The sequence below is a fragment of the Mustela nigripes genome, chromosome 17, assembly GCF_022355385.1.
Source record: "Mustela nigripes isolate SB6536 chromosome 17, MUSNIG.SB6536, whole genome shotgun sequence".
NCBI lineage: Eukaryota > Metazoa > Chordata > Mammalia > Carnivora > Mustelidae > Mustela > Mustela nigripes.
Genome location: NC_081573.1, coordinates 42577493 through 42604829, shown reverse-complemented (window position 1 = coordinate 42604829; position 27337 = coordinate 42577493). Strand labels below are relative to the sequence as shown.

Genomic DNA, 27337 nt, shown 5'->3' with positions numbered 1-27337 from the left:
TCAGCTATAAATATTTCTTCAAGTCAGGACTGAAATAATAGATACACAGTAGCCATGGTCACACTTTTCAGATTACCTAGTTAAAAGGTCCTAGCAGGGAGAAAAATTAAGATGTGGGATGAAGTTTCCACTGACGGATCTCTTGGAAACCCCCAGGGAGCCCGCTCTGAACCTTCTATCCAGGAAAACAAACCGTCTGCAAGCCTGCCGAGCTGGCGGGAATCCCAGCCGAACCTCGGCGTTGCCCATCAGGCTGGCTCCCTCTCTGGCCTGCTCAGGTTAACACGACCTCGAGCCCAGGCTGGAAAAAAGCAACCCTCCCTGCCGCCCCCACCCCCAACTACAGACTCCAGGGAGGAGTCCCCCTGAGTCCATGCTCCCACACACACCTCTCTGACCACTCCCAACGCTTCTCCATGGAGTCTCTTTTCTTGGACTCAAATGCCAGTGATTCTTAGAACTTCTCTTCCTGGGTCTCACCCTATGCTTGCCCCATTGGCTCTCATCCACTCTTCGGCTTCAGCTACCAGCGTGCTGGCCTCATCTCTGGCTCCCAGCTTGCACTTTTGTGTCCCATGCTCCAGTGGACAGGACCACCTGGACATCCCTCCATCAGCCTAGTGACAACTTTGGCCAACTCCGACTCCTCAGATGCCCAAATCCATGCCACCCCCGCCCCGTCTCTCTTCCTGAGGCATCACCGTCCACCCAGGTGCCCGGGCCACACCCTGGAGAGACCTCCTCCCAGGATCCCCTCTGCACCAGCCCTCGGTGGCACAGCAGTCCATCCTCCAGATACAGCACGTCCTATATCCCACCCCCATGTCCCTGGGCGGCCAAGGCCACCCCCTGCCCGGTCGTGCTGCCTCTGAGCCCTTCTGCGCCCACAGCCGGGGTGACCTTCGTAGAACAGAAATGAGACTGGTCACTCACTGGACCCGAAGTCTGCAGGATCCGGCCGCTGCCAGCCTCCTTCCACTCCTGCCACGCCCCTGCCGGCCAGACCCAAGAGCGGGTGCCTCCCCCACGGGTCTTTGCCCGTGTCATGCCTTCTGTTCTACTTGGACACAAATCAAGAAATAAAAGCCAGCTCCCATTTGTGAGGCTTGGAGTCCTCCCGGGCCCAGGGACTGCCACCAGGAAACCTGACTCCATCTCCCAAATCCTGTCCGCTCTGTGGTGGGTGGGCCGCTGCGGGAGAGACCAGGCTGGGCCACCCCCCAGGCAAGGTGGCACACAATTAAGCGTAGATGGAGTCGATGGAGTGGAGTGGACGGAGCATGGTTTTGATAAAGAGGAGACAGAGCTGCTCCTTATCTTCCCAGAGGCACTCGTCTCAAAGTTCTGAATTAGCAAAGAGGAAAGTGAGGATTTTACTGTCCACGTTGTGTTTTCAACGACCATTCTCCATCATTCTCTGTTGCTTGCTTAGCTTCACAAAAGCAGTTGAATTACCAAGCACTCCTTTAAAAATGTCTTCATGTTGGGGATCTCGCAGATACTTGTTTACCTTCCAGCTGTAAAGACTTCCTGGGTCACCCAAGTCCAGATGCCACAGAGCCCCATCAGAGTCTGGGGACTGTCCAGTGGCCAGGGGAGTGGAAAGGAGGCCAGCTCAGGGGTTCTGGCCCCAGGCCATGGTCCAGCAGCACCTTCTTCAAGGTCCCCATTGCCAGCAGGCCACACCAGGCCTCATCTGTTCGCTCAGGTGAAAGTCATGGACAGGATAGCAGAAGGTTCTCAGTGTCTATCATCCTGGCCCTTCCCAGGCAGCACACTAGACTTCTAGGGGAGCATGCAAATGGGGGATCTTCCCAATTTTGCAGGTGAGGGAACAGAGGTCTAGCTTTCACACTTGCCACATAGCAGACCCCATTGTGCACTGTGCACATTCTACCCATTAAAAGTCACTTACTTCACATCCTTGAACATGAAAATGGGAATTTTTAACACACATAGGGAAGAGTCAGGAGAGATTATTATGAGCTGTTTCCAAAGGAGGATTAAATCCTTTTCTGGATCCATTTTAATACACTGCCATGTTTTCATGACTAGCCTGGATTTCTCTGAGTCCTCTTATCTTTTTATAGTTTGACCTTTACACAGGAAAAACCTCAATGATTTTCCCCTGTTTTGAATAAACTGAAATGGATGTGTTTTTCTGAATGATTACAGAATGAAAAACAGGGCCTGTCACCATCCAAGTCCTCCAGGAGTCATTTCCCGTAGAGGACAGGACTCCTGTTTACCTTCCAGCTGCAAGGACCTCACCACTCATGGTCTATGCTCAAGGAGAGGGGGGCTTTGTCCTGGATTCAGGGGCAGGAGCAGGGCTGGGTCCCCATCTGTGGCCCCGAGAGCAGTCAAAAGTATGGAAGCCTGTGCAGGAACACTGGGCCCCAAGCTGGGCTAACCAGACAGAGAGCATCACCAGCTCCACAGAGGGCTTTGCCTGAGCTCAAGCCCAATAGGCCACCTATTGCCAGATAGCAGGTGGTCCCCACAGGCATTCTGCCCGAACTAGACGGTGGTGAGAAAAGCATTCAAAGGGACGCCTGGGTGGCTCAGCCCGTTAAGTGGCTGCCTTCATCTCAGGTCATGATCCTAGGGTCCTGGGATCAAGTCCCACATTAGGCTCCCTGCTCAGAGGGGAGCTTGCTAATTCTTCTGCCTGCTGCCTCCTTCTCCATCTGCCTGCCACTCTCTCTGATTTAAAAAAATAAATAAAAAGGCACCTGGGTGGCTCAGTCATGAAGTGTCTGCCTTCGGTTCAAGTCATGATCCCAGCGTCCTGGGTTGGAGCCCTGAATGAGGCTCCCTGCTCAGTGGGAAGCCTGCTTCTCCCTCTCCCACTCCTCCTGCTTGCGTTCCCTCTCTCTCTGTGTCTTTGTCAAATAAATTTTTAAATATCTAATAAATAAATAAATAAATAACTTAAAAAGAAAAACATTCACAGCATGAGCTGGGACAAATCGCTTCAGCCTTCTAAGTCTACTTTCTTTTCATAAAATGGTAAAAATCATAGTTACTTGTAGGATTGTAGGATTGTTAGGAAGTTAACAAAGTTAAGCCTGCAAGTACACAGTAGATGCTCAATAAATGTGGCCGCCCTGCCTTCTCAAGCAATGGAGATGGAACGTGATTTCACAGTGTCTTCATAACTTGGGGATCCTCTTCACAAAAATAGGAGAATCACAGAATATCAGCCGTGAGTGGGAACTGGGAGCCCCTCCAGGCTGATCCTCACGGTGAAGTCTCACACGGTTGAGATTTTCTGAGACACTTACGTTGTACCTTTCCTCTTGATTTTGATTTTTGTTCTTCAGTTGAAACCAGGTAACAGTGTTTATCAGAACTGTGTGTCAAATAAAAGCAGGCTGGCTCTGAGGGAGGGCTTCAGGGTGTCTCCTTACAAAGCAGAACTCGCCGGTTATCGGAGGCGCTGTGGCGGCTGTTTTGACTGGGCAGAAATGTTTTCTGTTTACTTCTGGATTCACAGCTATGTTTTGGGAGGTAGATGTAGCTGGAAATCTGTTGAATTTCTTCATCTTGACCATATATATATATATATATATATATATATGGTGTTAAGTGGTTTGATCTCTTGTGGGACAAAGCGGCTGTCATGCTAGCTGTGGGCTCCCCTCTCTCACCCCTGCTCCGGCTCTCTGTGTGGCCGCCCATCTTGGCACCGGGCATTGGGCCAGCAGGTGCTCATGGTTCTTAGCAGGCTGCTGGGAGGTGACCCACCAGTCAGTAAACTCTGCCACATCCTCACCGTCCACTAATTGCTCATAATCTGTACTTTGTGTCCTCCCTTCCTATGCTTTCCCAGGAAGGCGTGCAGCTCTCCCCAGAGTCTCGCTTTGGGGCACAGCTCTGCCCAGTGGCAACTGCCTCTGCCTCCTGAGCCTCCACGCACTGCATTTCCCCAGCATCCTCCTACCTCCTTTCTGCCGCCTTGTCTCCTTGCTGGCTCTAGGGGCCAGCCCTCCCCCAAGCCTATCTTTGGCTTCTCTTCTCAGCAAATGCCCCTTGGCTGCTCACAAACTTCTTGTGCCCTTACCCGCCTTCTGCTTCTGTGGCTCCCCCTGATCCAGGCCCCCGTTCCCAGCTGCCTGTCACCTTCTCAAACTCATCATGTCCCCCAAAGTCCCTCATCTCCATGCAAGGCACCCTGGCCCCGCAGCCACCCATCTCCAAACCTGAATTTCCATTCCCTGCCCCCAGCTCCCACCCTCAGCACTTCCTGATGGCTGCCCCACAGCCTGGGATCCCCGGGGCTCACAGCCACTTCCCCTGGGAGGGCGATAGAAATTCCATTTCATGGGGGCGCCTGGGTGGCTCCGTAGGTTCAGCGGCTGCCTTCGGCTCAGGTCATGATCTCAGGGTCCTGGGATCGAGCCCCACATTGGGCTCCCTACTCAGCAGAGAGCCTGCTTCTCCCTCTCCCTCTGCCTGCTGCTCTGCCTACTTGTGCTCTCTCTCTCTCTCTAATAAATAAATAAAACCTCAAAAAAAAAAAAAAAAAGAAATTCCATTTCACAGAGTCAAAAACCGCGATAAAGCATGGGGCTTGCTTTAGTGGCCCAGTTTTCGGAAGATGTGGCATGTGTTTGCTGTGTGTTCCTCCATTGCTGGCCACGGGCCCCATTTTCTTTACTCATTACACATCGTCATTTCCACCTGCCTAACCTCAGTTCTGGGGGCAGCCCAGCCTCGGTGCAGCCCCCCTCCCTTCCCTACTCCCCATTCCCCCCATTTCCACCCCTTATTCCTCGCCCTTCTGCTCATGCCTGCTGGCGAGTGAGGAGGGACCCCAAGCAGAAAATCAAGACAAGTGTTGGTCTGGGCCCCACAAACCCAGGTCTCCAGCCTGAGCTATAGTGGTCAGTTTGGCAGGGGATGGTGGAGGGTGTCAGTCCCAGCTCGGAGGCCCTGTCTGGCCAGGCAGTGTGATCCCCATAACTGGAGCTCCCCACTCCAGCTCTGCAGCAGGGCCTGAATACCAGGCACCCAAGGACTTTGTACCTGGCCCTGATCACTGGACTGAGTTGGTGCTGGCAGGAAGACAGTCCTGGGCCCGGGAAGAGGGGGACCAGAATGACCTTCCCTGTGGGTCTGACCACCCGAGGAGCCACAGGCAGGCCCACTCTGTCTGGATGCTGCCCTCCTCCATGGCCACAGGGGCCTTCTGGCCTCTAAGTGGTCCAGCCACATGGCCCAGTCCTGCTGGCTTCTCAAACATCACACCTTTGGGCCCAACAGCAGCCCCCTCCCATTCCGGCAAAGGGGCAGTCAGGGATGACAGCTGATGTCCCACTGTGCAGAGTGGGCTGGCCTTTGCTGCAGAGCCCCAAGCGGCTCCTGACAGGACATTTCGGGAGCTGCGCTCCTGCCCTCAGCGGTCTTCCCTCTGCCTCGATTCTGCAGAGACAACAGGGCCAGGCCCATCATGCTGCCGCACCCCTGTGGCTCTATGTTACCTACCCTGCTTGTCACAGGACTGTTGGTGCCTTCCCCTGACTTACATTGTAAGTCCTTCTCCATGCCTGCCAAACTTCTGAATTAAAAAACAAAAAACGGGCACCTGGGTAATGGCTCAGTCAGTTAAGCATCTGCCTTCGGCTCATGTCATGATCCCGGGGTCCTGGGATTGAGCCCCACGTTGGGCTCCCTGCTCCGTGGGGAGCCTGCTTCTTCCTCTCCCTCTGCTACTCCTCTTGCTTCTTCTTACTTGCTCTCTGTCAAATAAATAAATAAAATCTTAAAAAACAAAAAAGCAAAAAACTCCAGCAACTACTCCAGTGTAGGCATAGATGGTGGTAGAGAAACCGGTAAAATGACTCTGTGGAACACTGCGGCGAGGTGAGGCTCTGTCGCAAGGAATGCTCGGGGGCCCTCACAGCTTTCTGTGTGTCTCAGGTGTCCAAGGCCAGGCTGACTCACATCCAGGAGCTTCTCCGCTGTTTACTCTTAACCCCTTCACTTAGAGTGCCATATTTAGTATATAAAAATATGGGAGGGCGCCTGGGTGGCTCAGTGGGTTAAGCCGCTGCCTTCGGCTCAGGTCATGATCTCAGGGTCCTGGGATCGAGTCCCGCATCGGGCTCTCTGCTCAGCAGGGAGCCTGCTTCCTCCTCTCTCTGCCTGCCTCTCTGCTTACTTGTAATTTCTCTGTCAAATAAATAAATAAAATCTTTAAAAAAAAAAAAAATATGGGACAATCTTACCCCTGAGGCTGGGGGTGGCAGGGGTGAGGCGGGGAGGGGAATTCTCGCATCCTTTGTGCCTGAACCTCAGAGTGGCATCTGGAGTGACAATGCCAGCCGTGTTCAGGTTGGTGGGGTGGTCCCAGACCTACCGATAACAGGGCCCACCCCCCAGCTCTCCCCGGCCCCCTCTCCCCTGAGCCCTTTGCTTTCAGCGGTTTGTAAGACCCCCACCAGCACCCTCGGGCATCTGCGTGTGCCAGGCACCGAGCTGGAGATCTTCCGACTGCGGTCGGTTGTCGGTCCTCATGAGCTGGGAGCTGGGAGCTGGGGGGGCGAGGGGCTGCCTCTCCAGGGTCTTCACGGTGCTTGATTCCCATGTGCTCAGGGAACAGGCAGGACTCATCCAGATGCCTCACTGTGCACACGGGGTGGGGAAGGCCATGAGGCGCGCCTGAGTAGGGACTGAGCTCAGGCCCCCTCTCCCGTGGCTGTAAAACCTATGTCAAGGACACGAGACTTGGGGGAGAGAGTTGGTGGGTCCTTCGGGGGCCAGGACAGGATAAGCAGCACAGAACCACAGCCACCACCAGCACAGGCTCTGCCCCAGACCTGGTTGACAGCACTCTGTTGCATTTTTTTTTTTTTAATATTTTTATTTATTTATTTGACAGAGAGAGAGATCACAAGCGGGCAGAGAGGCAGGCAGAGAGAGAGAGGGGGAAGCAGGCTCCCTGCTGAGCAGAGAGCCCGATGCGGGACTCGATCCCAGGACCCTGGGATCATGACCCGAGCCGAAGGCAGCGGCTTAACCCACTGAGCCACCCAGGCGCCCACTCTGTTGCATTTTATCAGGACACCTTGATCTGGTGTGACTGACAGACTATTCAAATCCCCACTTCAGAGAGGAAGAAAAGCAAGGCCCAGAGGAGAAAGCTGCCTTCCCCGAAGCCTCCCAGGCGGGAGTCTGCTGCTGTGCCCGGAGGCGGCACCGCTGCTCAGAGCTCCGCACTTCAGATGCTCGGGCCCCAGCACAGACCCAGCGTGGGTGGGACAGGAGGGACAGAAACACCCTGCCTTTGCCACGAGCCCTGTCTTGCTTGCAGACATGCAGGAGGAATGCTCCTCCTCCTGAGGCCTTGCCGTGCAGGCCAGGGCCTCAGTCCTCCCTGCACTGCGCCCTTCCCCTCTGCCCGCATCTCAGACCTCAGGAGCCTCCAGAGACCCTGCCTGCCTGAGCCCAGACTTCATTTCTCAGGAAAGGCATTCCCTGCTGGGACCAGAATGAGCCCTCCAGGGATTTTTTCAAACAAAATGATGAAACACAAAGGATCTTTAGAGCAGCACAGGAATCGGTACTGAGTAATTGCGGATGAAAGGTGACTGCAAACCCACTGGAAAATGCAGGCCTGCAGGAATCCCACCGTAAAGCCTGCCGGGAGGAGGACCAGGAGGAGGACCGCTGGAGACGGTCAGCATTGTTAATGCGGCCCTCCACACCCCCCTGGCCCTGTCCCACCACCTACCTACTGTGTGGGGAGCCTTATGAGACCCCACAAGTCTGCCAAGGCAGAGCCCTTTGGTGAGCACCCCTTCCCAGGGGCCACAGCAGATCCTTCTAAAATGAAGTCCAGTAACACAACTGTACCAACTCCTCTGGTGCTTCATAAATGTCCCCTGCCTCTGGGCGGGTCCAATGGAAGTTCTCCACTGCAAAGGCAGAAAACAGAAAGATTCGATTGTTGTCCCTGAGAGTGGCAAAAATGCTCCCACTAGGTTGCAAAAGGTGTTTGTCATTTTACGAATATGTTTCCCATTTTTAGTTTGTGAGCTGTTACAATCTAACACTGAGTGGCCTACTAGTAGCCGGCAGATACCCAGGGGGCTGCTGGCAATGGGTCCTTGCCCGCCCCATGTTCTCAACCCAGGGGAGACGAAGCAACGTTCGAGCTCTTGATGTAAAAAATGTCCCAGGTGCTGTGTAGGGAGATGGGAGAAATCAAACGTAGCCTCTTCCTGAGGACAGGCCAGACATGCTAAATGCCTGCATCCTGGTCCGAAGTGATTCGTTCAGCAATGAACTGATTGAATCACAGCTTACTCCAGGTTCACCCAGACCTTAGTGGGCACGTCTGTCATTATTGCCAAGCTTTGCCTCACAAGAAAAATGTCAAAATCCATCTTTTCCCTTGTAAATATCTTTAAAATATCCCCCATTTCCCCCAAAGTTTCCTCTGTTTCTCTGGCTTTTTTATAAATTCACGAACAATCAGTCAAGAATTGACAGTTGGGGGGTGCCTAGGTGGCTCAGTGGGTTAAAGCCTCTGCCTTCTGCTCAAATCATGATCCCAGGGCCCTGGAATCAAGCCCCGCATCGGGCTCTCTGCTCAGCGGGGAGCCTGCTTCCCTTCCTCTCTCTCTGCCTGCCTCTCTGCCTACTTGTGATCTCTGTCTGTCAAGTAAATAAATAAACATCTTAAAAAAAAATGATTAACAGTCAGTCCATTTCAGTAGTCGAACCTATGTCATTGATTATGTTGCCCTTCTCACCTTGGACTCCAGGAAGCTCAGAGCTAAATGCAGACCTTGGTCACAGAAGCAAGGTTAGCCACTACAGTTAGAAAACTTGTATTCTCTTTTCTGACTGGGTTCTGATTTTCCATTTCAATTTTAAAAACCCCACTGCCATATCTTTTGTGATATACCTCTACGAATCCTTTTTTGATAAGAGGAAAGAATAAATGAAGTCAATTTTTAAAAAGGAATACTCTCAAAGTATTCCTGCAGGAGAGGTTATTGATCATTTAAATTATCCTTTCCCAAGGAGGAGAGCCTTAATTTGCACCTATAAGCAAGGTTCTCCACACTTCCATGATGCTCAGACATGAATTTGGTAAATTGATGGGGGCAGTTCTCATCGCCTATGGTCTATTTTCCCTTAAATGCCCTTAGCAACCTATGTGCAAATCAATGTATCTTGCCAAGATACATTTAGGTTAAGCAATAATTACCATATGCCTGGACCGGCGCCTCAAACCTTTCCCCTCAAACAGGATATGTGTCCCTTTTGATCTCCTGTCCGAGCTTCTGCCCCTGGTCAGGGGGTCCCCCACACTCCAATTTTGCTGCGAAGTCATTTGAAGACCACATTCATGAGCAAACAGCCTGGAACGCCCATCTGATTTTAGAAGATTCCCTCAGGCGGGCTTTAAACCCTCAGTCTCCTCCACCCCACCTCCCTGCCCCAACGTGCTGCTGCGAGAGACTTTCACTCCCACCAGCTGATTGTGTTCAGCAAATGTTTGTAAATTTCAGTGGCCGCGTCTCCTCTACGCTAGGGTGAGCTTGCACCCCCCTCCGAAATTGTGTTTTCTGAGTCTTTTGTGTCTCCTAATGGTGCCTGGAACATTTTGCACATGATAAGGAACTCAAATAAAATGAACAATAAGCGTCCCCAACCAGCTAGAGCTTTTTATGAGGCTCTCAATGAAAACACTGAACCGCATCGACGTCTGATCAAGGCAAACATCTGGAGATGCCAGTGGCAGATGCCCAATTATGCTGAGGCTGATGAATGGGCACGGAGTTATTTGGGGCTCGGCAGCCTCACTCAGCTGGGCCTGCTGCTGCTTAGGCGACAGGTTTCCCCTCCCTGCGCACCACACCAGTCTGGAGGGGGCTGGGAGTGCTTTGTGCAGCCATCGGCGGCCGCGCGCAGCTCCCCCACCACCTCGGGTTTGTTGCCCTGTCCCCAAGAAAGATGAGGGCCAGGCTAAATGCACTTTCTCATTCACTTTTCCATTTCACAGAAAATATCTTATTTTCTATACGAAAGTATTCATTATACCATAGTTACCATCAAATAGCTTTAAGTGATAACTAGATGTTTAGGAGGTCGACATGTGTATGTTAAGCAGCTCTGAGATTTATTATCCAATTTAGGTAAACGGCAAATAGTGCTATCATAATAGCCCCCTTTTCTTCTGGTTTCCACCTCATTGTCTCTGGATATAGAATAAGAAATGAATCATCAAACAAGCACCATGGGAAGAATGACAGGATAGCTAAGAGCATAGGCTCTCGTGACACAACCTTGGGGCTGCAGATCCCGCCCTTGCCACTAGCAGACTGAGGGCAAAAAGCTGTGACCTCTGAGAACTTCTCAGACTATGACTGGGTTGAGGATTGAGTGACATAAGCCTTGTGACACTGCCCCAAGCCGCTGTACCCCAAGCTGCCATTTCATCTGAATGTAGCTGGGTTCATGATGGGAACAGACCATACAACCTCCCAGACAGAATGATCCTGCGCATCTCCTTTAATGAAGACTGGCCAGGCAGCCCGTGCCAGCCAGGCCCACAGGACAGAAGACGCAGGGCAGCTGTGAGTCCTGAGGCTATAACCCTAAGTCCCCATCAAAGCATCTATCTGTCTTAGGGAAAGAAACCCTGCTATCTGCACCCAAAAGCTAGAGATTAAACAAATGATAAATCCCCAAAGTTAAAAATCAAATCAGCAGAAGAGGAAAATCCCATTTTCTGAAAGTTACCAAATATTGGCTAAAAGCCAGGTTCTACCCCAGTGTGGCCCTGGGCCCAGCAAGTCTGCACAGGTGTGACTGGAAACTCACAGCTTCCCTGCTTCCAGTGTTGCCAAGAACAGGGTCTCCCATAAGGCTCCGGGTCACAAGAGTGGTCCCATCAAGTATCAGTGCCTTTTTGTTTCCAGTTTGGGTGGACAGCTTTCTTTTCTACCTTATCTTCTTGGAAACATTGTTTCTTGCTGCCATGATACCCCCAGATTCTGTACTGGGCTGAGCTGTGAACACACCAGCTCCCAGGACCTCGGGCCTCAGTGGCAGGTGGGCCAGGGACATAGGGGGCTCCCCTCCTCCTCCTCCTTGAGGGACCCCCAACTCAACCCTGCAGTCCTGTTATCAAAAGTCCTTTGCCAGACCCTCCTCATGCACCACTGCCTGCACACCTGTCCTTGTATTTCCCAAGCTGTGGTCAGGAGGATTCCAACAGAAAACAGAGAAGCCCGGTGAGGGCTTGGAGCACTGCCAGCCATCCCCATCAGGCTGCAGACCCACCAGCCAGGACTGGTGCTCCCTACAAAATCAAGGGCATGGGCTTTCCAAAAGCTCTGCTCCTCAAAGGCCATGGCCCCTCTGACTCCCCATGCAACTCTTCCAGTCTAAGGACAGAAGTCTCCTCTCCTCCCTTACAGGAAGAGCCAGGGGAATGTTCTTCATGGCGGTATGCCCAGTCCCGGCTTTGAAATGTGCTGGGGTGAATGATCGCACAACTGATCAGACATCAGCAAATCCATTCTAATTCACTCCATTTAAAACTCTTGTTTTCCATACAGGATTAGGTTAGAAAAGAACTTAATCACCCCAAATCCACTTTCAAAATGGTTACAGATCCTAAGATCAAGCGTAATGATCAGAGGAAAAGACTGGACCCCTGGTGTTGAGAACTCATGTTTGGTACTTAACTGATCAAACCAACCTTTCTGACCCCAAGAAGGAGCCTTCCTCCAGGCTGGGGTTGCTGTCTTTGGTGTTCTCAAGCACAAATGAAGACAGAGGTAGAGGTGAGGTCAGGACACTTCTCTTGCTGCAGTGGATTTGCAGTGGTGTCTATCGTGAGCCACGTGCCATTCTGGGTGTTGCAGATCCACTAGTGAACAAAACAGACCTGAGCACTGCCTTCAAGGAGCTTTACCTGCTAGTGGAGGAAGAAAGACAACATGGAAATGCATCATGGGTTGGGTGGTGATACTTTGGAAAAAAACGTGGAACAGGGTAGGGCCATAGAGGGTGATGGAAGGGGACATTAGTTCACACGGGGTGGCACAGGCTCTTCCGAGGGGGTGGCATCTGAGCAGGGACCTGAAGTCAGGGAAGAAGGGGGACATCTGCAGGCAGGGTATGACAGTGGGAGCCCTGACCTGGGGCCAGAGGTAAGCAGGCACTGTGTGTGCAGTGCCCAGACCCAGCCCATCGGCATCCCCAGCCCATCCCCAGCCCATCGGCATCTCGGGAACCAGCCTCCGCATGAGCAAGTCAGCAGAGCGCATCTCTGCCCAAGGAGCCTTTCTCGCCCTTCTCAGCAGCTTCTTGGAAGCCTCCTAACTCAGCACTCACTGGCTTCCCGGGAGAATGATGTTCCAAATTAGGCTTGCATTCCCGACTGAGACACCAGCATCCCATCAGGAAAGGCTCTAACTAGCAGCCATTGCCTTAAACCCTCCATCGTGGCACCAATCTTCTGCCACGAGCAGGAACCCCTCCACTGACCTCATGAGGGCCCTGCTCTGCGGGGCTGCTACAGCTGGTGCCAAGCCAAAAAGCCCAACTAGGTCAGGATTCTGACCTAAAGCTTATCCGCAGATTATGACCTGTGTACGAGCCAGAGTCAATCCTGAGCTCAGGCCTAGCATCTGGATTCAGCCCCCTTCCTGGAACTGGTATGTCTCGCACCGTCTCCATTTTCCAGAAGAGAGAAATGAGGTCTACCTGAAGAGGTGGGGTGCCTTATCCCTCAGGGTTCCATCAGGGAGGCAGAATCATTGTAAGTGTGATGGAATAAGGAACTTATTATAAGAGTTCTTAACGGTTGTGAGATGAGCTGGGGGACCAAGAGCCCAAGAGGAGATGTGGGGGCTCAGAGAAAGGTCACTAGCCAGCCCCAGTGTGGGTGAAGGGGTTTGGAGGATTCCACAGAGGTCTGGAAGGCAGGCCCATATAGCTAAGGGAGGCTGGGGGAGCAGTCAGTGGAACATCGTTGGTTCTTAGTGACCATTGCCTCTGTAAGTTTGCAGAGAAGGGTCTGGTGTGGGCCCAAATTGCTGTCAATTTGGCCGGCATTTGGGAAGGAGGCGGAGACGGAACATTCCATTGAATGCAAAAGTAACAGATGCCATCACAATCACCCAGAAATCTGACTATTATTTTAGCCTATGTAACTCCCAAACCACCAGTCAGAAGAGAGATTCTATCTTACTCAGAGCTGGCCAGAAGCTGGCCATGTACTCAAGCTCTGTAGCTGAGCATTTTCCGATTCTCAGGCACAGAATGGGTAGGAATGGCCAGCCCTGCCCACTGGCTCATCACCCAGGCTCAGTTTTGGACAGGAAGGTGTTCTAGATGTCTAGGCACTTTTGTCAGAACTTGAAGGATGAAGTGTGGCCAGGTGAGGCTGAGGTGTGCACATCTGGAAGATGCCCTTGTGTGTGTCTAGAACATGTGAGTGTATGTACCTAATAATGGACAATGCTGGAAAAGTTTGTCTCTCCCACTTAATCTTTTTAAAACTATCAGCAAATGGTTTCCTCTTGTCTGAGTCTAATCCAACCACTACTGTTGTCTTACTCACTGGACCTGCTTCTGTACTTGATAAATGTTACTTTAGAGCCACCATATTGAATTAGGCGCTGATTATATCTGATTTACCCTGTAACAGGGTTATGTCCATTTCCTAGCATGTAGCAGAAGGGCCTGATGGTCACCAAGCTGATCCAATAATTACCTCTTAAAATTGTAGTCCAAATGGGTCATGTCACAAGTTCCCCCAACTAAGGAGGCACCCCAGCCGAGCGGGGCAGGATCTGACAAGCAGCACCACAGCAGAGCTCACGACACCCTCCCCCAAGGCCACAACATCGCATGTATCTGAGGGTGCCTCTTACAGAGGCCACTTGCCAAGGGCCAGAAGTGGGACCAGGAGTTCTGTGGCAGGACGGACTGAGAAGAGCTGTGGTTTCAGAGTCAGATGGAGCTGGAGCTGGGTTCAAATGCTACCCCCTCCACGGTGATCTTAGGGAGCAAGTTTCACCGCTCTGAGCCTTGGGCACCTCATCTGTAAAATGGTCACAACAGTAGCTACTCGGCTAAGCTGTAGCGTGGGGAAGGTGATGGCGTCAGGAGCCTGGCCTCAGCCCCACAGAGTCAGGAGCTCTGGAGTATCATGGGCACTGCTGACATATCCCATTTGTAATGAGGTGCTTTTCTCTAGACAAGGTTCTTACAGAAACCATGTCAATGCCTGGCTGCCAGCCAAGTCCTCAGCCCGTGGGGACAGGCGATGAAAAGCTAGTAGTACAGGCAAGAAGCAGCTGACCAGGAACCAAGTCCTCCAGGAAAATAGGGATCACCTCCCGTACCCACATTGTAGTCAGGTGCCTCTGGGGGAGCCTGGGCCTGCTAGGTCCTTCTGTGTGGGTGTCCCCAGGATGGGACGGGTGGCACATGGTTCTTCCGGACCCCTCGGACTAGAAGTGATCCCCTCCAGTCCTACTTGTCTCCATCCCAGGTAGCAGACATGTCAGGGACAGGGTGACCAGAGGTGCAGTGGGGTCTCAGGCCAGAGGGTGGTGGGAGTAGGATGGCAGCCCCTCCTGCCTAAGCCTGCACCCCAACCCTGAAGCCTAAGTAGGAGCGGCAGAGGCCCAAAGTCCCTGTCTGGGGAAAGCAAGGCCTCCCTCTGCAGCCCAGCCAGGCCTGGGTTTGAATCCTGAAGTGACCCCCCCACACACACCCATAGGGGCAGTTTTCTTCCTTCAGTGTTTGAAAGAGAATCCCAGCACCTCGAGGTGCAGGGAGAGGCTCTGTGGCCTGAGGAGGCCTGGAGAGTCTGCTCGCTACAGCCACCCTGTTTAAAAACAAGTGAATCAACAGAGGGACTGTTCATCAATATTTTAAAAAAGAACTGTAATTAGAGGTTGGTGAACCCCCCACAGCTCCTGGCCACGATGTCAAAGGCTTCCTTGACCTGGAACTGGGAACAGAATGAAAAGCAACCGCAGACACGGTCGGCCCTGGCGTGTTCTGCCACAAATCCCACAGGCCAGGCGCTCCCCACTGAGGCTCATAAAAGATTCTGTGGCTAGTAGAAGTCGCATTTCACATGCGTCCACATTCTTTCATTCCTGGGTGGTTTTTCTTTCTAAACTTGGGAATAGGGGCACTCTATTTTAAGAATATTAATTACCGTCCAACTTTCATGTACTAATGTGAACACCACCACCAACCAAAAACCCAACTCTGAACTGAGGAGAGGAAACAAAAGTAATTTATGGGATAATTTCGTGTCCACATCCCTCAAGGTTGCCTGAGAACATTTATCTAATGCATTTATTTCTGGTCAAGAGAAGTGAATGGCTGGCTTTTTGGTGGTTTCTGAAGAACGAAGGGAGGGCTGGCCACCTCAGCCTCGGAGGTGCCGGCTCAGGCCACCTCAGGCCAGGAGTCCTGCTCAGGGCTCAAAGAGGTAGTGTCAGGAAGTTAAAAATAGAGTGAGGGACCCGGCACAAGCTTTGACACATGGTTTTCTCATCCAGGGACTGCCACATAGGGCCCTCCTTTTCCAGCTATTCTAAGTGAAAAAGAAAAAAAGTAAGATTATCTGAGAACTAAATTAAAAAAAAAAAGTGCTATATTTTAGCTACCTTTTCTGCATTCTTCCGCCTTCTCCCAAGTGTTCATTTTGGCTCCTCTTTCCTCACTGAGCCAAAAATGGGATGAGTCCCGTGGTTCTGTCCTTGACCCCCTTTTGTCCTCCACCTGCCCTCATCCACAGCTGGGGCTTCGGCGCGGCGCCCACGTGGCCAAAGCTCAGGCACGTGCCAAGCAACTGCCTGCCTCTTGGATGATCCCCGTCCTCCTATAAGGCCCCCAACTTCCCAGAACCAGATCTGACATCTCCCTCTGGAGGGGCACATTTGGGGCATACCCCCCCCCCAACCCAGTTGTCATTCCCCATAATCTTGTAGGCTGGTAGCCAGGACTGTCTGACACGTGACCCTGGTCCCAGCCTCTTCAGAGGCAGGAAGGGGAGCGATGGGCGCTCCCTATGGGATTCCCTAATAGTAAGCATGAAGGGAGACTGGGAAGGCTTCCCTTAGGCCTGACGGGGAGGAGCAGCCGGCCCAGCAAGCCAGGCAAGGGGGTTTCAGGGGGAGGGGACAGTGCGAGGAAAGGCCAGCTTTGAAAGAGACCAGGAACTGTAGACGGAGCAAGGAGAGCTCTGGAGGCGCGAGCAGCGAGGAGGGACGCCGGAGAGGATGGCGGACTCAGGGCACGGGTTTTATCCTGGGGGTGTTTTCAGCTGGGAGGGTGCTTGGGTTTACGTGTAGAAAGAGGACCCTGGTTTCTGTGTGGAGAGTGAATGGTGGAGGAAAGTCCGAAGGACACAGTGAGAGATGAGGGGGCTGACCGGACACCCGGTGACCCCCAACAATAGCTCTGCCTGGCTCCTGCTGGCTTATCGCTTCCCAGCACCCCCAGCTCTCTGCCCAGACAGACATCCAAGGGAACAGCCCCCACACTGATTCACACTCGGGTGTTAAGAACAAATAGTGGCACCGTCCACCTCAGACCCCTCTGGGACACAGGAGGGTGGCAGCAGAGGGGAGGGCGGTGGCTGCCAGCCTTCCCAGACCTCTGGGGGGATTCCTCCCCTGCCCGTGGGTCCTTCTGAGCATTAGGGAGCCCTGTGGGGTCAAAACTCAAGCCAGGAGGGGGCCATGGATGAGTCTTACTTCAAACCTAGGCTCTGCCACTCTAGCTACATATTCCCAAATCTCCCTTTCTACACGGCAGTCTAACTGATGCACTAGCTCAAACGACCAGGAAGTTTTCTCAGAGCTCCTGCTGTACCACTTGGAATAGACAGAGGGAACTGAACGTTTTGGTGACCGTCATTCTGGCCTGGTTAGAAGCCACTATATAATCCAATCGGGGCTCCCTGAGTGTCTTTCAGGGAATGGATTCTGTGCTCAGTGCTCAGGGGGCTCTCGGCTACAGTCTGATACTCGGTGGGTGTGAGATTGAAGTTCGGGAGCTGGCAGCTCCAGAGGATGGGTGCCAGGTGGACCAACGGGGGGTGTCCCGGACACTGGGGACAGCATGTACAAAGGCACGCAGGCGTGAAAGAGTATGCAGTGTTCCAGGAAAGATAAAAGCCAGAGCCGGGGCCATCAGAACCAACCAGTGGGAGGGAAGGAGAGGCAGAAATGAGGCAGAGGAAGGCTGCGCCCCATCACCAAAGGCCCCCAGACCAGGCTGGGTAGAGGGATTTGTTCTTTGTACAGAGGGGGATCTGGAGGTGCTGGACAGAGGAAGGGGCAGCATGAACTCAGAGCGGCTTGGGCTGGGAACCTGGGCTGGGACTTGAGCATGGTAGATGGCCCACGGCAGGCAAAAACTGAGGAGGCCCAAGAAGGGAGAGAAGAGAAGGAGCAGGGACCGGAAATGGACTGCAGAGCTGGAAGTGACTGGCCTTGACTCTGGATGGGACGAGTTGAGGGCGGAGGGAAGGGCCAAGAAGAGAGCCTCTGCTCGCTGGCCGACTGATGGGGGTTGCGCCCACTGAGGCTTCTGGGGGACTTAACTCCACCCTCTGGCTTCCCTCCACTGCTTTCAGTCCCCCTCTATCTTTCTCTCTTCTTCAACTGCCACCAATAGAAAACCAAATACTTTTTAAAGATTTTATATCCTTGGTTTTCATTTTTAAAAAATGAATAAGTGCAATGTTTCCTATTGCTTTCTCAAATAGAAAAGCAAAGTTACCTGTACGTGGTCTCTCATGTGTATGAATGTCTAAATTCTAATTTTTCCCGTGGTATATTAAAAAAGAGAGAGAGAGAGAGAGCCATTTCAGGCATCAGGATGAGATTTGGCAACACCCCTTTGGTGCCCAGCTGCACCTCATGCCCTCAACCCCCACAACCCCTGCCCCCTGAGAGATCCTCCCGCTGGGCAGCACATCCCAGGCTCCTCATCTGAGGAGGGCTCCTGGAAGACCCAAACATGGTAGCCCTTCCCCTGTGGGGTCTGCGGATGTCTCTCCAAGCCAGGGGCACAGCCCCAGGACGATGACATTTTGATAAAGTTTTAAAAAACGATTTCACTTTGCAAGACAAATAGCTAATAAAATAGATTCTTTTTTGGTAACCGCCCATACACCAATCAATCTGTCACTCGGAAAACTGTTTCCTGAGAGGTGTGAAATGAGGCCACTCTGGAGTTCTGTGGGAACAGAGAGACCCCGAGAAGCTTTCCATTCCCAGATTACACTTGCTACCCCAAAACAGGGAAGCTCTCTGATTCAGATCTCAGGAAATACACAGCTGATTAGTTGCTCAATCAATACCAACTTTTTGAAAGACGAACAGGAGGAGTCTGTCCCACCGTTTACATGCAGCCCGCCCACACCATCAGGTGTGCCTCTTGCCTCTGTCTCTTTCCAATTCCATCCCTATTGGGAAAAAAATTTTAAGTGTTCCCCACCTAGGGGGCTTGCAGAGTGGTTCACACCAAAGGCACCTCTTCTGCGCAACAGACTTTCAAGTAACAAATTGAAACAAAGGGTCATGTCAACACCACCAGCAGAAATAAAAAGGAGAAGCCTTAGTCATAAAACACAACCCCTCTGTGCCTACTGAGGCCACTAACAGAATACAGAGACCCTCACCCCCTGCATACTCTCTTGATAGCTCTGCATGGCTGCTACTTGCTTTTCCTACCTTTATTCTCCCTTAACTCTAATTCCCTCACTGCTTTAAAAAAATCTATTATATTGTACGTAGAACACAGTTTAAGTCTTTTTTGGAACAAGATGGAATAAATCTGAGTTAACCAGAACCTCCCTCAAACCAGTTCTAGCTGCAGAGTTCTGCTGTACCAAACCTACAGCAGCAGCGGGCTCCGACAAGCGCTAAATACAGAACAGCGGTTGCACACAGTGGGCCCTCAATTATGTGTCAGTTCGTTTGTCTTTAAATGATGGAATTTGAAATGCCCGAGGAACAAATAAGATGAACAGGGTAATAACGACTGTGAGAGAAATGTGACAAAAAACAATAATAACAAGAACAGATCAGAACTCCCTGACCCAGCCCCCTCCCCACAAAAAAGCTGTAATTCCATGGTGGAAACGATAGAATAACTGAAACGCGTCCGAAAGTAGACGTTGAGATGACTGAAACAATAGAGCAAAGAAAGCAGGGATGTTGAGGCTAAAGTAAGACATCAAACCAGAAATGCAAACAAAGAAGACAATCAGAGAGGTACAAACAACCCACTTGGAAATGAGAGATGGTGTCACAGCCCTACAGCTGGTGAGAGAAAGAGAAACAGGGCGAGGCACACGATGAGGGAAACAGTCAGATAAGAAACAATACAAGAAAAGTTCCGAGGGAGATGAAAAAAACAGCTCTGCCTAGAAATAAAGAACGCACACTGTGCCTTTCAAGTTTAACTCCAAGAGAAAGAAATCAGCATTTGCTAGTTACAGTATGGAATGATCTGGCAAGCTGAAGGGAGATACGTTCTTTTGAACTTGGATAAGAATGACAAGAGGACTGACATTCTGAAGACAAGATGAATCTCGGATAGAAATGTGGCATTCGAACCACATAGGAGTGTCCTAACCCCATGGCAATTATGCTCCTAAGACTTGCTATGTGTAAGTAGAAGAAAACAGACTCATTAAAAAGTAGGGGGTAGGGGAGGCAGAATTTGTGCACAATTATACTTAAAAAGAGAGAGGGAACTTCTGGCTTTTTACAAAAATATGAAAGACAAAATCTGATATAACAAGACACTGGGATTAAAACGGACCAGTTGAAAAAGAAAGAGGAAGTGATTTGATGAAATTCAGCCACTCCTAAGATTTAACGTACGCTAATAATTCCCAAATCCTGCTCTAGCCAAGACTTCTCTGAGGAGTTGTGGGTCTGAATATTCTACTGCCACCTGGACAGATCCGTGCAAATGTCCCCCAACACCACAGCCCTCCCTTGACTGACTGCACCCCTGGCCAATGAGCGACTTCAGCCTCCATTCAGCTGTGTAAACTGGAGGTCCTTTTCCATGCTCCCCAGGCTCAATCGTATCCACTTGTGTTAGTCTGCTGGGCCTGCTAGAACCAAAGATCAGACAGGGTGGCTTAAACAACAGAAATGTATTTTCTCCCAATTCTGGAGGCTAAAAGCCCAAGATCAAGGTTGTGGCTGATCGGTCTCTTCCTGGCTTTGCAGTCCTCACCTGGCCTTTCCTCCATGCAGGTAGAAGGCCGTGGGAGGCTCAGATGTCTTTTTTTCTCTTTTTATTTTTTTTTAAGATGAAGTAGTTTTCTGTGTTGCATTTTGTTTTATTTATTTTTTTAAGACTTTATTTATTTATTTGACAGAGAGAGATAGCAAGAGCTGGAACACAAGCAGGTGGAGTGGGAGAGGGAGAAGCAGGGCTCCCACTGAGCAGGGAGCCCAATGAGGGGCTTGATCCCAGTACCCTGGGATCATTACCTGAGCCAAAGGCAAATGCTTAATAACTGAGCCACCCAGTTGCCCCTCAGATTTTTTTGTTTTTATAAGGACACTGATCTGATCGGGTCTCACCCTTCTGACATCATTTAACCTTAATTACTTCCCTAGAGGCCCCATCTCAAAGACAGCCACACTGGGGGTTAGGGCTGTAATATATGCATTTGGTGGGGGGAAGGTCCTCTCACCAGCCACGGCTAGCAGTAAATCTGGGGTACTTCTGCACGCCGCCAATAAGGTCTCAACCAAATGCACAGACCAGCCTCTGAGCATGCCAGTCCAGCCATGCCTCTCCTCTTGCCTTGGTATTGGATGTTTAAGGGTAAATCCCTTCACCAGAACTCAGTCAGCACTTTTCCTCAAGGCCAGCAACTGCTTCTCACCCTCACCCCAAGGGGCTTCCAGCAACCCAACCTAGTCTCAGGTCTGCAAGATGTCTGACCCTGACACTCAGCTAGAGGGCTGTGTGACTTTACATATGTTACATCTCTGGGCTTGAACCTTAATGAAGGTACCCGGCCCCATATTACCATGTGGATAAATAAATCAACCTCCTAGGTGCCAGGCCCTGTGCACACATTATTTCTGGACCTGTGAAATTAGGAAGAAAGTAGAAACTGTAGAAAGGAAGTAGAAACTAAGGCTTGGAGAGATGCCGTGCTTGAGGCCACTACTTACTGTTCTAGGGAGCAGATCCATCCAGCTCCACTGCTGGTTCTCCTGACTGGGCTATGTCTCAGGGGACGTAGAGGCATTCAGGAACCTGGCCCAAACATCCAGGGACATGGGCTCACTTGGAGCTGCACGTCCACCAGAGGTCAACCCAGGTGCTGGTCTGCGGTCTTGGGGCCTGCGGGCTCCTGGTGGACAAGCAGGCAGGCGTGAGCTCAGGACCACTGCTGGATCCGTAGACACTGCCTTGCTGTGCTGGATAAACAGCCCACTTTCCATGCCCGCCCCCCAGGCCCGCCCTCCCCTACTGCCTATTTAAGCAAGGGGCCCTGACTCCACTCTGCCCAGGCACTGCCGGCTTCCGGAGCTAGGAGAGCAGCCCTGCAGTCCTCACTCACTCGGGGATGAAAGGTCCTTCTGTTTCACCATTTCCTACTGGTGCGTGTTGAATGATGATGCTGGGCTGGGTTGTAGCGGGAGCCGATACTGTTGGCCTAGGAATGAACTGAGATGTGTAGCAGGCCTGAGGGCGGCTCTGATTGAATTTTCCCCATTTCTAATCCCTAATTTGATGTGCTCTTATTTTCAAAGAGGGAGAAGGCCTATAGTTTATGAAAGGACAGAGGGGAGCATATTTCAAAACAGGATCTGACTGAGAATATCAATGATTGGATGAGTTTTTCTTTTGAGGGAAAAAAAAAAAGTCCTGTAATTTCAAGGTTGTAGTGATCCCACTTCCTCTCGGGAGCCCCTCCCTAAATAGTTCCTGTCATTTAATTCTATTTTGAAAAAATGTGCAGAGAATTTTTTTTTTAGAAGAGTTTGGTGGGGGAGAGAGGTTGTGCAGCTGGAGGGGGACAGTTTACGGAAGGTCTGAGGACAAAGGGCTTCCTTGAGAAACTTCTTGTTGAGAGACGTGGACTGAGCTCCTCCCCACCCCAGGGTGGTGGGACCTGAGAGTCATGTGGGCTGGGATGGCTCAGTAGAGGCCTGCCTCCTTCGTATCCACTTCTAGATGCTTGCCGGCCTGTGGCCTAGGGTCAGGTCAGCCCACGAAGAGGGTGAAGGACAGAGGTGCACACAAGTCATCAGCCTGTGGAGGGTAAAGAGGCAGGCATCCCAGGTACAGGGGACAGGACCTCCCTGGAGGCCGGAAGAAGGCCCCCTCTGACCTCCTGGCTATGGGTTGGAGGTTGGACTCCCCAAACTATAGGTGGGGAGGGATGCCTCCAGGTGGTTAACTCAGGGGGAAACAAGTTAGGGTGTCCACATGGGAAAAAGGGTTCCTGGGGGAACACAGGTCCTAGGGGCCATGGCTTCCCTCTTCCCACTCTAATGTGGCAACATCAAGTACCCATGCTCCTTTGGTCGCGGCTGCCCAAGACACTGGAGTGACCCCATGTCTGACCGGGAAGGGGGTACCTAAGGCTCAGATAGATAGCTGACCCAGGCCTGGAACCCGGGTCTCCCTGGAGCTTCTCCATGGGGATTCCTAAGCAAGAGAGAGCCAGTTGTTTTCCGAGAAAAGAAACACTCCTGCCAGCCCTCTGCAACTCCTTCTGCTTGTGGGCCAAGGGACCGGGACTTAAATTCCGGATTTCTCGGAAACACAGTTTGAGTGATTTGCAAAGTAAATGTCTATAAAGGACGGGAGCTGGTCCGGAGGAGAGGGTTGGGGAGGAATGGTTGCTCGATGTGACGGTACTGAAGAGGGTCCTGGCCTGAAAAGGTGGAGGGCCGACGAGGGCCGCACGAAGCCCCGCGGGGTGGGAGTTGAACTTCCCAGGGCCTCAAGTCAAGGGTAAGGCTGGAAAGCTGAGAGCGGGACTTGGGACTAGGGGCGGGACTAAAGAGCCGGAGCGCCTGAAGCCAGGGAACTTGGTCAGAGAGAGGCCCGGGCCTGGGGCCAGGGGGCGGAGCCAGAGTGTCCCGGGAGAGGTCAATACCCGAGGCCTGGGGCGAGGTTAGAAGGGGAGGGCGGAGCCACAGAGAGAGACCCAGCCCACCAATCCCACTGGGGGGCGTGTCTGGAGCTGCTGCGGACTGAGCCAGCGAGGGATGCAGAGAGCAGGTGACATCGTATAAAAGGCCACCGCTCACAGAGGGTCCTCCCGACCGTCCCCTAAGTAGACCCCACTGAGGTCAAGAAGTGTCTCTGCTGAACGTCCCCTAGACAACTATCTTTACCCTTATCTGCTGTGAACGCGCCCTGTTTCTCTCCGTGCGGCTTCCTCCTCCCTGCCCCACCCCTGGTCCGGGTGGCCCCCGTCTGTCTTTTACCGCCTGGGTTCAGCTCTCTCCCATCCCCACGTATCTTGGCGAGGCTGAGATTACACAAAGGTCCTGGGGGAAAGCTCCCATTGTTCCAGCTTCGTCTATCAGATCTAACCCAGGCCCCGAGGCTGGAGCTCTGAATTCGCCTCTCTCCGCTCCCCACCTCACACATCCGCAGCCTGGCCCGGGTCCAGCTGTTCAGGTAGAGTTCTCATCCCTCTCACCCGTCAGGCAGAGCCCTCTCCACCTGTCAGCCCTCCTACCTCCCCCCACGCCTGTGCAGGTTTGTGGCACAAACCTCCGTGCCCCTCCACCCCTTCCGGCTGCACTTCCTCCGTCCGTGTCCTCGGGGACAGCCGGGTCCACACCCTCTCCTTGGCGAGTGGAGGGTGTGGCGCTGCCTCTGGCGCAGGTGGGGCCCCTTGGTCTTTGTACCTGGCTCACCTGTTCTGGGTTGCTGGGTGGCTGTAGGTTGAGTCCCCGACACCCCCTGTGAACCGCTCATCTGCTTTCAGGTCCCGATTGCGGTGGCTTCCCCTCTTCAGACGATCAAGAGGGTCCCAGCAGCCCCTCCTCAGGTAAGACAGGGGCTTCTGGAGGGGGAGTGATGCACAGGTCTCCCCACATAGGCGAATTATTCATGTTTTATATAAAGAGGTGCTGTGTGAAATTAAGAAAAGGTTCTGTTGTTTGGTTTAAAAGTTTAGAAACAGAGCTCTGGGTAAGCCATCAGGGGGCTGGCACTCTGGGCCAACCCCTCTCCCTCCCTCTGAGGCGAGCAAGGCCAGGGGAGGGGGGTGTGTCTCACCCACCCAAATCTTTGGAGAAAATACAAACTGCTTCAATACACGGGGAAGACTTGAGGAAGCAATTCACAGAAGTGGAGGAATACAATATAATTGAAATGTCAGGAAATGTAACCAGATAGCATTACCCACTAAACTATTAAAAAATTTTTTTCTTTTAATTGCTTAAACCCCAGAGCTGGTAAGGATGCTATGAAACAAGCACTGTCAAACAACTGGTGGAAAGCGATTTGGGCCGGGGAGGGGACAGAAGGGGAGTTGCTGAGGCTTATGGGTCGTCAGGGCTCCTATTATCTGCCTGCTCTGAGCCGGACACAGCTAGAGTCAGGTGATAAAACCTAAGTGCTTGCAGGGGGACACAGGCCTAGGAGTTAGAACACAAAAACCTGCATTCCTGGGACTAGGGGCAGGGGCGGGGGGGGGGGGGGGGGGGGTGTTGAACAGCTCAGAGGCTGCTGGTGTCAACCACAAGAGCACAGTCCCTGATCTGCAGAGACAATCCACAAGGCCATCTATGACACTTCCTCACTTCCCCCCTTTGCTCTGAGAAATGGAATTTGTCACCATTGCTCAGCCTCCTCTCTTAGTTCTGCTTCTAGCTTAGTAAGTCTGAAGATGTGGGGGGCTGGTCCCCCTTCTGGTGTGCAGACTGCCAATAGGGGCAATAAATGCACAGAAACCACCAGCCAGGTTAAAGGTCCCTCTCGTTAGCTCTGGGGCCAGAGAGCAAGAGAACTGGCTGGGGAAGAGACTGAGAGACTGTCACGGTGACTTCTGAACCCTGAGCCCCCTCCTGAGCCTGAGCCCCATCCCAGCCCACAGATGAGGCCTATGAGGGAATGGCCCCAGCAAAGGCAGGGAGGCCTAGAAGGGTGTGGTCGGGAACCACACAGGGGCCTTGGGACTTCACAGGTAGGAGGGAATGCAGAGCAATCCTGTAGACCAGAATGCTGAGCCTAGTGTGCCCTTCCCTGCCAGGTGCTTGGGCATCCTCCTGGGGTCAGGAGGGGTCACTGAAGAGTTTAACAGGGGAGCAGTGGGGTCTACGGTATAGTTTAAAAAGATCCCTGTAGCTGCCATGTGGTTCCAGAGGAAGGGAGGTCAGCTTCAGGGAGACAGGTAGTGGCTGGGCAGTGTCTAGCTGGGACAGAGCGGGGCCTGAGCTGGCTGTGACCCTGGGAGTGGATAGGAGGCATTAGGGAGGCAGAACAGAAGCTGGTGGGAAGAGGCAGGGTATGGAGGATGTCCAGAGCCTCAGGGACTATTCAGGAGACAGAACTGGGCAGGGGGGAGGGGGGGAAGGAGGGGGATGCAGTGGACAAAGAAGTCAGCTATCCCGAGAGACACCTGGGAACAGGTGATACTGAACATTCAATGAAGGGAGCGGAGAAGAGGCAGGTCTAGCTCCTCAGGGTGGGCAGGGGAAGAGGGGACAACCAAAGGCTCAGAGAAGCCACAGCTCCAGGGACAGAAGGGGCATGAGAAGGATGGTGGCCCCAGGACCCAGGGCAGAGGGCCGCGGGATGGATGAGATCACGCAGCTGAAGTCTCATGTGGGGCCTATTTTTAAAAGCAAAATCAGGTTGAAACGGTATAGACCGTTTCCCTTTCGGGGCTGACCTCTGCTCTGGCAATTTTCTCTCCAAAACTTTATCAAAGCCTGGTGGAACCCCCTATCTACCGTCTCTCTAGTGGTGAGGGGGGTGCAGGAAGCCTCAAGCCAGGGGTGCTGCTCGGACCCTTAGCCAGCCAGAGGGTCACTCATCCGTCCCAGAGGGCAGGACCCGGGCCGGGCCAGTGAGGCTCTGCTCGCCCTGCTCGGAGCCGAACTGGAGGCGAGGCTGATCGTGTGGTGCAGGTGGGAAGCTACTCACTCAGACATTCTAAGCATTTAACTCAAACAAGCCCGGCTTAAGCAAACTGTCGGTGAATGTGTTGGATCCTTTCAGGCCCACGTTTCACAGCTGCTCCTCCCTGGCATGCCCTTGCCGGCCGCCTGGGACCGGGTGGGTCATTGTGGTCAGAGCCTGGCCCGCTGGGCAGGATCTCAGAGCCCCTCTGCTTCCCACATGCCTGCTCTCGGCTCTCCCAGACTCTCCTGTATCTCCCTCCCTTGCTCACTGCTCATTCCAGCCACCCCGTACCCCCTTCCTGTCTCCATGCCCTCCAGGAGGACACCCCACACTAAAATACACACACCTAGAAAGCAGGCTCTGCCCCCAGAAATTCCTGGGGCCTTGCTGCAGAGTACCCCGCAGTCACAGGGCTGCGTCAGACTCAGAAGAGCTGGATGCCAGGTGCGCCCCCCCCCCGCCCCCGCCTCCCAGCTCTCCGCCCTCTCCAGCCCAGGCTAGCACCCCTTGGCCAGCACAACCTGGCAGTGTCGGACCCCAACCCTTAAGCACAGGCTGTTGCATCATCTCAATCTGCTGTTGCACCATCTCGATCTGCGCCCCCCCAGTGTACTCTTCGACACTCCCTCCTGCCTGGTCCCCTGTGGGTCTGGCTGGGTCCCTGGAACCAACCAACGGGTCCCTGGAACCCGTGTGTGTGGATTTACTTTAATACTTCTATCAATAGCAGTGGCCCCTTCTCTGAGCAGGAGTGATTTCCATTAAAAATGAAAAGATTCAGGCTCAGCTCTCCAGATGCCTCATGGCCCTGAGCAGGGAATTAGCTGTTCAGTACATACACGGAGGGATGGAAAGCAGTGAGCCCCTGATCTGCTCCGGGTTTAGGGCAGAGGAACATCATTATTGCCATTAAAATCTTTCTTAAAGAGAGTTGGGTCTGGGGCATCAATCTGGCTATAAACTGGGGAAACTGAGGGCTGTTGATCAGTTAGTCTTGTTTTTGGTAAATGGATTAAAGAAATCAGAAGCCTGGGTCCTTGGGTGACAGAGTCGGTTAAGCCTCCTACTCTAGGTCTCCATCTCACGGTGAGATGAGCCCTGCCTTGGGCTCTGTGCTCAGCTTGGAGTTGGTTGGGGATTCTCTCTCCCTCTACCCCTCTCACTCTCTCTCTCTCTCAAATAAATACAG

The 27337-nt window shown here is 52.5% G+C and overlaps 1 protein-coding gene across 3 annotated transcripts in view; it reads left to right on the top strand.

The window, feature by feature from the left end:
- Positions 1 to 27337, top strand: part of SMPD3 (sphingomyelin phosphodiesterase 3) — an 81515-nt gene that overhangs the window by 29906 nt on the left and 24272 nt on the right. Inside the window, exons 1-2 of one of the 3 annotated variants that reach the window (XM_059383412.1) lie at positions 23843 to 23901; positions 24005 to 24067. The exons of 1 other annotated variant lie outside the window; for it this stretch is intronic. The gene's annotated coding sequence lies outside the window, so the exon portion shown is untranslated. Of the gene's footprint in view, positions 1 to 23842; positions 23902 to 24004; positions 24068 to 27337 lie in introns of those variants that run through there. One more of the 3 variants, XM_059383409.1, reaches the window with a different exon arrangement.